The sequence below is a fragment of the Pseudophryne corroboree genome, chromosome 10 (assembly GCF_028390025.1).
Source record: "Pseudophryne corroboree isolate aPseCor3 chromosome 10, aPseCor3.hap2, whole genome shotgun sequence".
In the NCBI taxonomy this organism is placed as follows: Eukaryota; Metazoa; Chordata; class Amphibia; order Anura; family Myobatrachidae; genus Pseudophryne; species Pseudophryne corroboree.
Genome location: NC_086453.1, coordinates 73,996,982 through 74,008,998, shown reverse-complemented (window position 1 = coordinate 74,008,998; position 12,017 = coordinate 73,996,982).

Sequence of the window (12,017 nt, the reverse complement as noted above, 5' to 3'; positions counted from 1 at the left end):
ACTGTCCACTAGTCCTTTGCGAGGAAGATGAAATATCACAGCAGTCATCCTGCTGCAAAGCGGATAACTCAGGCCTTGGCAGCCTGGGCGGTAAGAAACGTGTTTCCGTTATCAACCGTTAATTCACAGGCAACTACAGACTTGATTGAGGTACTGTGTCCCAGGTACCAAATACCATCTAGGTTCCATTTCTCTAGGCAGGCGATACCGAAAATGTACACAGACGTCAGAAAAAGAGTCACCAGTGTCCTAAAAAATGCAGTTGTACCCAATGTCCACTTAACCACGGACATGTGGACAAGTGGATCAGGGCAGACTCAGGACTATATGACTGTGACAGCCCACTGGGTAGATGTATTGCCTCCCGCAGCAATAACAGCAGCGGCGGCACCAGTAGCAGCATCTCGCAAACGCCAACTCGTTTCTAGGCAGGCTACGCTTTGTATCACCGCTTTCCAGAAGAGGCACACAGCTGACAACCTCTTACGGAAACTGAGGAACATCATCGCAGAATGGCTTACCCCAAATGGACTCTCCTGGGGATTTGTGACATCGGACAATGCCAGCAATATTGTGCGTGCATTACATCTGGGCAAATTCCAGCACGTCCCATGTTTTGCCCATACATTGAATTTGGTGGTGCAGAATTATTTAAAAAACGACAGGGGCATGCAAGAGATGCTGTCGGTGGCCCGAAGAATTGCAGGCCACTTTCGGCATTCAGCCACCGCCTGCCGAAGACTGGAGCACCAGCAAACAGTCCTGAACCTGCCCTGTCATCATCTGAAGCAAGAGGTGGTAACTAGAGATGAGCGGGTTCGGTTTCTCTGAATCCGAACCCGCACGAACTTCATGTTTTTTTTCACGGGTCCGAGCGACTCGGATCTTCCCGCCTTGCTCGGTTAACCCGAGCGCTCCCGAACGTCATCATGACGCTGTCGGATTCTCGCGAGACTCGGATTCTATATAAGGAGCCGCGCGTCGCCGCCATTTTCACACGTGCATTGAGATTGATAGGGAGAGGACGTGGCTGGCGTCCTCTCCATTTAGATTAGAAGAGAGAGAGAGAGAGAGAGAGATTGACCTGATTTACTGGAGCTTAGGAGTACTGTAGAAGTGTAGAGAGTGCAGAGTTTACTAGTGACTGACCACAGTGACCACCAGACAGTGCAGTTTTATTTAATATATCCGTTCTCTGCCTGAAAAAAACGATGCACATAGTGACTCAGTCACATACCATATCTGTGTGCACTGCTCAGCCCAGTGTGCTGCATCATCTATGTATATATATCTGACTGTGCTCAGCTCACACAGCTTATAATTGTGGGGGAGACTGGGGAGCACTGCAGTGCCAGTTAATAGTTATAGGTTATAGCAGGAGCCAGGAGTACATATTATATTAAAATTAAACAGTGCACACTTTTGCTGCAGGAGTGCCACTGCCAGTGTGACTGACCAGTGACCTGACCACACTGACCACCAGTATAGTTAGTAGTATACTATATTGTGTGATTGCCTGAAAAAGTTAAACACTCGTCGTGTGACTTCACTTGTGTGGTGTTTTTTTTTTTATTCTATAAAAAACTCATTCTGCTGACAGACAGTGTCCAGCAGGTCCGTCATTATATAATATATATACCTGTCCGGCTGCAGTAGTGATATATATATATTTTTTATATCATTATTTATCATCCAGTCGCAGCAGACACAGTACGGTAGTTCACGGCTGTAGCTACCTCTGTGTCGGCACTCGGCAGTCCATCCATAATTGTATACCACCTACCCGAGGTTTTTTTTTCTTTCTTCTTTATACATACATACTACTACATCTCTTTATCAACCAGTCTATATTAGCAGCAGACACAGTACGGTAGTTCACGGCTGTAGCTACCTCTGTGTCGGCAGTCCGTCCATAATTGTATACCACCTACCCGTGGTTTTTTTTTCTTTCTTCTTTATACATACATACTACTACATCTCTTTATCAACCAGTCTATATTAGCAGCAGACACAGTACAGTACGGTAGTTCACGGCTGTAGCTACCTCTGTGTCGGCACTCGGCAGTCCGTCCATAATTGTATACCACCTACCCGTGGTTTTTTTTTCTTTCTTCTTTATACATACATACTACTACATCTCTTTATCAACCAGTCTATATTAGCAGCAGACACAGTACAGTAGTTCACGGCTGTAGCTACCTCTGTGTCGGCACTCGGCAGTCCGTCCATAATTGTATACCACCTACCCGTGGTTTTTTTTTCTTTCTTCTTTATACATACATACTACTACATCTCTTTATCAACCAGTCTATATTAGCAGCAGACACAGTACAGTACGGTAGTTCACGGCTGTAGCTACCTCTGTGTCGGCACTCGGCAGTCCGTCCATAATTGTATACTAGTATCCATCCATCTCCATTGTTTACCTGAGGTGCCTTTTAGTTGTGCCTATTAAAATATGGAGAACAAAAATGTTGAGGTTCCAAAATTAGGGAAAGATCAAGATCCACTTCCACCTCGTGCTGAAGCTGCTGCCACTAGTCATGGCCGAGACGATGAAATGCCAGCAACGTCGTCTGCCAAGGCCGATGCCCAATGTCATAGTACAGAGCATGTCAAATCCAAAACACCAAATATCAGTAAAAAAAGGACTCCAAAACCTAAAATAAAATTGTCGGAGGAGAAGCGTAAACTTGCCAATATGCCATTTACCACACGGAGTGGCAAGGAACGGCTGAGGCCCTGGCCTATGTTCATGGCTTGTGGTTCAGCTTCACATGAGGATGGAGGCACTCAGCCTCTCGCTAGAAAAATGAAAAGACTCAAGCTGGCAAAAGCAGTAGCACCGCAAAGAACTGTGCGTTCTTCGAAATCCCAAATCCACAAGGAGAGTCCAATTGTGTCGGTTGCGATGCCTGACCTTCCCAACACTGGACGTGAAGAGCATGCGCCTTCCACCATTTGCACGCCCCCTGCAAGTGCTGGAAGGAGCACCCGCAGTCCAGTTCCTGATAGTCAGATTGAAGATGTCAGTGTTGAAGTACACCAGGATGAGGAGGATATGGGTGTTGCTGGCGCTGGGGAGGAAATTGACCAGGAGGATTCTGATGGTGAGGTGGTTTGTTTAAGTCAGGCACCCGGTGAGACACCTGTTGTCCGTGGGAGGAATATGGCCGTTGACATGCCTGGTGAAAATACCAAAAAAATCAGCTCTTCGGTGTGGAACTATTTCAACAGAAATGCGGACAACAGGTGTCAAGCCGTGTGTTCCCTTTGTCAAGCTGTAATAAGTAGGGGTAAGGACGTTAACCACCTCGGAACATCCTCCCTTATACGTCACCTGCAGCGCATTCATAATAAGTCAGTGACAAGTTCAAAAACTTTGGGTGACAGCGGAAGCTGTCCACTGACCAGTAAATCCCTTCCTCTTGTAACCAAGCTCACGCAAACCACCCCACCAACTCCCTCAGTGTCAATTTCCTCCTTCCCCAGAAATGCCAATAGTCCTGCAGGCCATGTCACTGGCAATTCTGACGAGTCCTCTCCTGCCTGGGATTCCTCCGATGCATCCTTGCGTGTAACGCCTACTGCTGCTGGCGCTGCTGTTGTTGCTGCTGGGAGTCGATGGTCATCCCAGAGGGGAAGTCGTAAGACCACTTTTACTACTTCCACCAAGCAATTGACTGTCCAACAGTCCTTTGCGAGGAAGATGAAATATCACAGCAGTCATCCTACTGCAAAGCGGATAACTGAGGCCTTGGCATCCTGGGTGGTGAGAACCGTGGTTCCGGTATCCATCATTACTGCAGAGCCAACTAGAGACTTGTTGGAGGTACTGTGTCCCCGGTACCAAATACCATCTAGGTTCCATTTCTCTAGGCAGGCGATACCGAAAATTTACACAGACCTCAGAAAAAGAGTCACCAGTGTCCTAAAAAATGCAGCTGTACCCAATGTCCACTTAACCACGGACATGTGGACAAGTGGAGCAGGGCAGGGTCAGGACTATATGACTGTGACAGCCCACTGGGTAGATGTATGGACTCCCGCCGCAAGAACAGCAGCGGCGGCACCAGTAGCAGCATCTCGCAAACGCCAACTCTTTCCTAGGCAGGCTACGCTTTGTATCACCGGTTTCCAGAATACGCACACAGCTGAAAACCTCTTACGGCAACTGAGGAAGATTATCGCGGAATGGCTTACCCCAATTGGACTCTCCTGTGGATTTGTGGCATCGGACAACGCCAGCAATATTGTGTGTGCATTAAATATTGGCAAATTCCAGCACGTCCCATGTTTTGCACATACCTTGAATTTGGTGGTGCAGAATTATTTAAAAAACGACAGGGGCGTGCAAGAGATGCTGTCGGTGGCCAGAAGAATTGCGGGACACTTTCGGCGTACAGGCACCACGTACAGAAGACTGGAGCACCACCAAAAACTACTGAACCTGCCCTGCCATCATCTGAAGCAAGAAGTGGTAACGAGGTGGAATTCAACCCTCTATATGCTTCAGAGGTTGGAGGAGCAGCAAAAGGCCATTCAAGCCTATACAATTGAGCACGATATAGGAGGTGGAATGCACCTGTCTCAAGCGCAGTGGAGAATGATTTCAACGTTGTGCAAGGTTCTGCTGCCCTTTGAACTTGCCACACGTGAAGTCAGTTCAGACACTGCCAGCCTGAGTCAGGTCATTCCCCTCATCAGGCTTTTGCAGAAGAAGCTGGAGACATTGAAGGAGGAGCTAACACAGAGCGATTCCGCTAGGCATGTGGGACTTGTGGATGGAGCCCTTAATTCGCTTAACACGGATTCACGGGTGGTCAATCTGTTGAAATCAGAGCACTACATTTTGGCCACCGTGCTCGATCCTAGATTTAAAGCCTACCTTGGATCTCTCTTTCCGGCAGACACAAGTCTGCTGGGGTTGAAAGACCTGCTGGTGAGAAAATTGTCAAGTCAAGCGGAACGCGACCTGTCAACATCTCCTCCTTCACATTCTCCCGCAACTGGGGGTGCGAGGAAAAGGCTCAGAATTCCAAGCCCACCCGCTGGCGGTGATGCAGGGCAGTCTGGAGCGACTGCTGATGCTGACATCTGGTCCGGACTGAAGGACCTGACAACGATTACGGACATGTCGTCTACTGTCACTGCATATGATTCTCTCACCATTGAAAGAATGGTGGAGGATTATATGAGTGACCGCATCCAAGTAGGCACGTCAGACAGTCCATACTTATACTGGCAGGAAAAAGAGGCAATTTGGAGGCCATTGCACAAACTGGCTTTATTCTACCTAAGTTGCCCTCCCACAAGTGTGTACTCCGAAAGAGTGTTTAGTGCCGCCGCTCACCTTGTCAGCAATCGGCGTACGAGGTTACATCCAGAAAATATGGAGAAGATGATGTTCATTAAAATGAATTATAATCAATTCCTCCGCGGAGACATTGACCAGCAGCAATTGCCTCCACAAAGTACACAGGGAGCTGAGATGGTGGATTCCAGTGGGGACGAATTGATAATCTGTGAGGAGGGGGATGTACACGGTGATATATCGGAGGATGATGATGAGGTGGACATCTTGCCTCTGTAGAGCCAGTTTGTGCAAGGAGAGATTAATTGCTTCTTTTTTGGGGGGGGTCCAAACCAACCCGTCATATCAGTCACAGTCGTGTGGCAGACCCTGTCACTGAAATGATGGGTTGGTTAAAGTGTGCATGTCCTGTTTTGTTTATACAACATAAGGGTGGGTGGGAGGGCCCAAGGACAATTCCATCTTGCACCTCTTTTTTCTTTTATTTTTCTTTGCGTCATGTGCTGTTTGGGGAGGGTTTTTTGGAAGGGCCATCCTGCGTGACACTGCAGTGCCACTCCTAAATGGGCCCGGTGTTTGTGTCGGCCACTAGGGTCGCTTATCTTACTCACACAGTCAGCTACCTCATTGCGCCTCTTTTTTTCTTTGCGTCATGTGCTGTTTGGGGAGTGTTTTTTGGAAGGGCCATCCTGCGTGACACTGCAGTGCCACTCCTAGATGGGCCCGGTGTTTGTGTCGGCCACTAGGGTCGCTAATCTTACTCACACAGCTACCTCATTGCGCCTCTTATTTTCTTTGCGTCATGTGCTGTTTGGGGAGGGTTTTTTGGAAGGGACATCCTGCGTGACACTGCAGTGACACTCCTAAATGGGCCCGGTGTTTGTGTCGGCCACTAGGGTCGCTAATCTTACTCACACAGCTACCTCATTGCGCCTCTTTTTTTCTTTGCGTCATGTGCTGTTTGGGGAGGGTTTTTTGGAAGGGACATCCTGCGTGACACTGCAGTGCCACTCCTAGATGGGCCCGGTGTTTGTGTCGGCCACTAGGGTCGCTTATCTTACTCACACAGTCAGCTACCTCATTGCGCCTCTTTTTTTCTTTGCGTCATGTGCTGTTTGGGGAGTGTTTTTTGGAAGGGCCATCCTGCGTGACACTGCAGTGCCACTCCTAGATGGGCCCAGTGTTTGTGTCGGCCACTAGGGTCGCTAATCTTACTCACACAGCTACCTCATTGCGCCTCTTATTTTCTTTGCGTCATGTGCTGTTTGGGGAGGGTTTTTTGGAAGGGACATCCTGCGTGACACTGCAGTGACACTCCTAAATGGGCCCGGTGTTTGTGTCGGCCACTAGGGTCGCTTATCTTACTCACACAGTCAGCTACCTCATTGCGCCTCTTATTTTCTTTGCGTCATGTGCTGTTTGGGGAGGGTTTTTTGGAAGGGACATCCTGCGTGACACTGCAGTGACACTCCTAAATGGGCCCGGTGTTTGTGTCGGCCACTAGGGTCGCTAATCTTACTCACACAGCTACCTCATTGCGCCTCTTATTTTCTTTGCGTCATGTGCTGTTTGGGGAGGGTTTTTTGGAAGGGACATCCTGCGTGACACTGCAGTGACACTCCTAGATGGGCCCGGTGTTTGTGTCGGCCACTAGGGTCGCTAATCTTACTCACACAGCTACCTCATTGCGCCTCTTTTTTTCTTTGCGTCATGTGCTGTTTGGGGAGGGTTTTTTGGAAGGGCCATCCTGCGTGACACTGCAGTGCCACTCCTAGTTGGGCCCGGTGTTTGTGTCGGCCACTAGGGTCGCTTATCTTACTCACACAGTCAGCTACCTCATTGCGCCTCTTTTTTTCTTTGCGTCATGTGCTGTTTGGGGAGGGTTTTTTGGAAGGGACATCCTGCGTGACACTGCAGTGCCACTCCTAGATGGGCCAGGTGTTTGTGTAGGCCACTAGGGTCGCTTAGCTTAGTCATCCAGCGACCTCGGTGCAAATTTTAGGACTAAAAATAATATTGTGAGGTGTGAGGTATTCAGAATAGACTGAAAATGAGTGGAAATTATGGTTTTTGAGGTTAATAATAATATGGAATCAAAATGACCCCCAAATTCTATGATTTAAGCTGTTTTTTAGGGTTTTTTGAAAAAAACACCCGAATCCAAAACACACCCGAATCCGACAAAAAAAATTCGGTGAGGTTTTGCCAAAACGCGGTCGAACCCAAAACACGGCCGCGGAACCGAACCCAAAACCAAAACACAAAACCCGAAAAATTTCAGGTTATCTCTAGTGGTAACGAGGTAGAATTCAACCCTCTATATGCTTCAGAGGATGGAGGAGCAGCAAAAGGCCATTCAAGCCTATACATCTGCCTACGATATAGGCAAAGGAGGGGGAATGCACCTGACTCAAGCGCAGTGGAGAATGATTTCAACGTTGTGCAAGGTTCTGCAACCCTTTGAACTTGACACACGTGAAGTCAGTTCAGACACTGCCAGCCTGAGTCAGGTCATTCCCCTCATCAGGCTTTTGCAGAAGAATCTGGAGACATTGAAGGAGGAGCTAAAACAGAGCGATTCCGCTAGGCATGTGGGACTTGTGGATGGAGCCCTTAATTCGCTTAACACGGATTCACGGGTGGTCAATCTGTTGAAATCAGAGCACTATATTTTGGCCACCGTGCTCGATCCTAGATTTAAAACCTAAGTTGTATCTCTCTTTCCGGCAGACACAAGTCTGCAGAGGTTCAAAGACCTGCTGGTGAGAAAATTGTCAAGTCAAGCGGAACGTGACCCGTCAACAGCTGCTCCTTCACATTCTCCCGCAACTGGGGGTGTGAGGAAAAGGCTAAGAATTCCGAGCCCACCCGCTGGCGGTGATGCAGGGCAGTCTGGAGTGAGTGCTGACATCTGGTCCGGACTGAAGGACCTGCCAACGATTACTGACATGTCGTCTACTGTCACTGCATATGATTCTCTCACCATTGAAAGAATGGTGGAGGATTATATGAGTGACCGCATCCAAGTAGGCACGTCAGACAGTCCGTACGTATACTGGCAGGAAAAAGAGGCAATTTGGAGGCCCTTCCAGAAACTGGCTTTATTTTACCTAAGTTGCCCCCCCTCCAGTGTGTACTCCGAAAGAGTGTTTAGTGCAGCCGCTCACCTTGTCAGCAATCGGCGTATAAGGTTACTTCCAGAAAATGTGGAGAAGATGATGTTCATCAAAATGAATTATAATCAATTCCTCCGTGGAGACATTCACCAACAGCAATTGCCTCCAGAAGGTACACAGGGACCTGAGATGGTGGATTCCAGTGGGGATAAATTAATAATCTGTGAGGAGGTGGATGTACACAGTGAAAGGGGTGAGGAATCGGACGATGAGGAGGAGGTGGACATCTTGCCTCTGTAGAGCCAGTTTGTGCAAGAAGAGATTGATTGCTTCTTTTTTGGGGGGGGCCCAAACCAACCAGTCATTTCAGTCACAGTTGTGTGGCAGACCCTGTCGCTGAAATGATGGGTTTGTTAAAGTGTGCATGTCCTGTTTATACAACATAAGGGTGGGTGGGAGGGCCCAAGGACAATTCCATCTTGCACCTCTTTTTTCTTTCATTTTTCTTTGCATCATGTGCTGTTTGGGGACTATTTTTTTGAAGTACCATACTGTCTGACACTGCAGTGCCACTCCTAGATGGGCCAAGTATTTGTGTCGGCCACTTGTGTCGCTTAGCTTAGCCATCCAGCGACCACAGTGCACCTCTTTTTTTCTTTGCATCATGTGCTGTTTGGGGACTATTTTTTAAATCGACCATCCTGTCTGACACTGCAGTGCCACTCCTAGATGGGCCAGGTGTTTGTGTCGGCCACTTGGGTCGCTTAGGTTAGTCATCCAACGACCTCGGTGCAAATTTTAGGACTAAAAATAATATTGTGAGGTGTGAGGTGTTCAGAATAGACTGGGAATGAGTGGAAATTATGGTTATTGAGGTTAATAATACTATGGGATCAAAATGATTTAAGCTGTTTTTGAGGGTTTTTTGTAAAAAACACCCGAATCCAAAACACACCCGAATCCGACAAAAATTTTCAGGGAGGTTTTGCCAAAACGCGTCCGAATCCAAAACACGGCCGCGGAACCGAATCCAAAACCAAAACACAAAACCCGAAAAATGTCCGGTGCACATCACTAGTTTTTATGTTGACATAAATGACTTCAAAACAAAAGTGGACACATGTTTGACAAATAACACACTTACGAAACAAACACACAGAGGTACAACGTTTACACCATGAAAAAAAGTGATTTGTTACCCGCCATATCGTACTTGCATTAAAACAGTAAATGACAATATGAATTCTATCACCATTGTGAAAGGGTGTGAATCTACCTGAAGCTCAATATTTTACTATTCAAAAAAATAATGACAACACAATACTACTGTAAGGCGCAAGAGAACACTCAAATTTTTTTTAACATTTTTAATTGGTTTTTGAATTTTAACAATTTGCAAGCCATGTGCTTGCTGCTGTGGATAAGTACTAGGATTATTACATTTTTTGGCTGATGTGTAATTTGTGTTTACTCACCAGACAGCTGAGGGGAATGTGGTCCCTGTGATTGAGTACTCTCCAAAATGTGTTCTGGTGGCTGAGGCAACACAGTAGAAATACGATGTGGGAGTGTGCTTAATGCTGGTGTTGGTGCGACATCAGGATGACGTCTCTTGCTAGGCCTGCTTGTGTGGCTGCCAGACCCCTGTGAAGGACGTCTTTGTGGACTGTGATGCAATGTTGAAGTTCCTATGGATTAATGCAAACATTAGAATTTTCTTTTTTTTGTGGTGGCCACATTAACAGGTGTCATTTTTGCGTAACCTGTATTGCCAGCATCCACAGCTCTTGACAGTGTTGCTTGTGTTCTGGAAGTGGTGGCTTGCTTTTGTACTGTAAAAATGATACATTGGTGTTTATGACCTTTCATTACAGTGTGTACTTTTGTAAGCAGCAACATTTAGTGATGTGGACATATGATTACCATTATGGGTACAGTTTCTAACAATAAATGTTGAAACAATGGTTTGCTTCATTTTTTGGGAAACAGGCTAATGAGGTTACATTTCCAAAGACATAAACATAGCCAAGTAGTCTAATTTTCCATGGCCAACAGCAGAATATACACACATGTATTACCATATATTTTACATTATTACATTAATGAGTATTTTTTATAAAAAAATTATAAAAACAGAAAAATTAGAAATTTTGTTAAAAAAAACCATACAATACTTAGCCATCTACACTAACATATTGGCCACAAAGACAAGTAAAATACAGCAGACATTAAACAAAAAACAAAAAATAAAAACCATTACTACCTAACACCTCACTATACAAACACAAAATATTATTCAAAAAAACAGAAAAAGATAATCAATTTAGAACATAAAAATATATTAACAATACGATATCATTTTAAAAATACTAATTAGACATAAACACATATGCAGATATAACAGATTTGTAAAAATAAACTCACCATCAGGCCTAGGACGATCCGAATCCCGCACATTAGTCGCACCAACAACTTCATGCGGAATAAGGATCCACACAGGTTCCTCCCACTCCTGATAAGACGCCATAAAGGGATGGCCACCCCCTGTTTGCCTGGCTGACTTAGCCTCCTTTGCCATCTTGGCCTTGACACGGCGCTTGATGTCGTAGAATCTCTTCCGACACGTGTCCTCGGTCCTCATCACCACACCCTCACTGTTTACTGCCGCTACTACCTTCCCCCACAGAACAGTTTTCCTGCGCGAAGGCACCTTGGCCGCATCACGCCCAAACAGCTGGCGATGATGGCGCATCAACTCATGCACCAAAGCCATATTTTCCGCAAAGCTAAATTTATAATTTCTGCCCATCTTGGTAGTGGTGCGTGGCTGCGGAGCAACACCACCATCACTGTCACTATCAATCAAGGCCACAGCAGCAACCTCACCCTCCTCCACCTCACTAACCTCCTCCCCCTCACTCACCTTCTCCACCTCACTCACCTCCTCCCTCTCACTCACCTCCTACCTCTCACTCACCTCTGACTGGGACATAATAATGACAAACAACAAATAACACTAATTAAAAAAAAACACAAAACACACTCCTCCACTACCACTGCACACCACACACACACACTGAAAGTAAAATGCACAAACACTGAAAATGACACAAACTTTTAAGAGACCACACAACAATTACCACAAAACTACTTACACACACAATACAGCACTCAACAATCGCAAGAAACCTCCAAAACCAACCAACAAATCACCAACTCCAAAACACCAACTTCCTCTCACCTCTCCACTAGCTAAACCCACGAGGTGCGGCTGGTTGGGGGCATTTTTATACTAATGAGCACAGACACTCCTCCATGACAAACACAACCAATCACGGACGAGTGACGAAAACGAAAGTAAGAAAATAACGCGGCCGGGAAGGGTCAAAAACACTGCCGTGGAAATTAAAGATACAAATTCGTAAAAAGAACAACAAAATACGGCCGGAAAAACAGGAGTCGGCCGCGATCACATAAAATATATTACGAATGACATAGACATCGGAAAATACGAAAACACAAATTACGAACGCTTAGTAAATGAGCCGTAAAAAAAAACAAAAAGTTGCAAATTCACACTACCGATG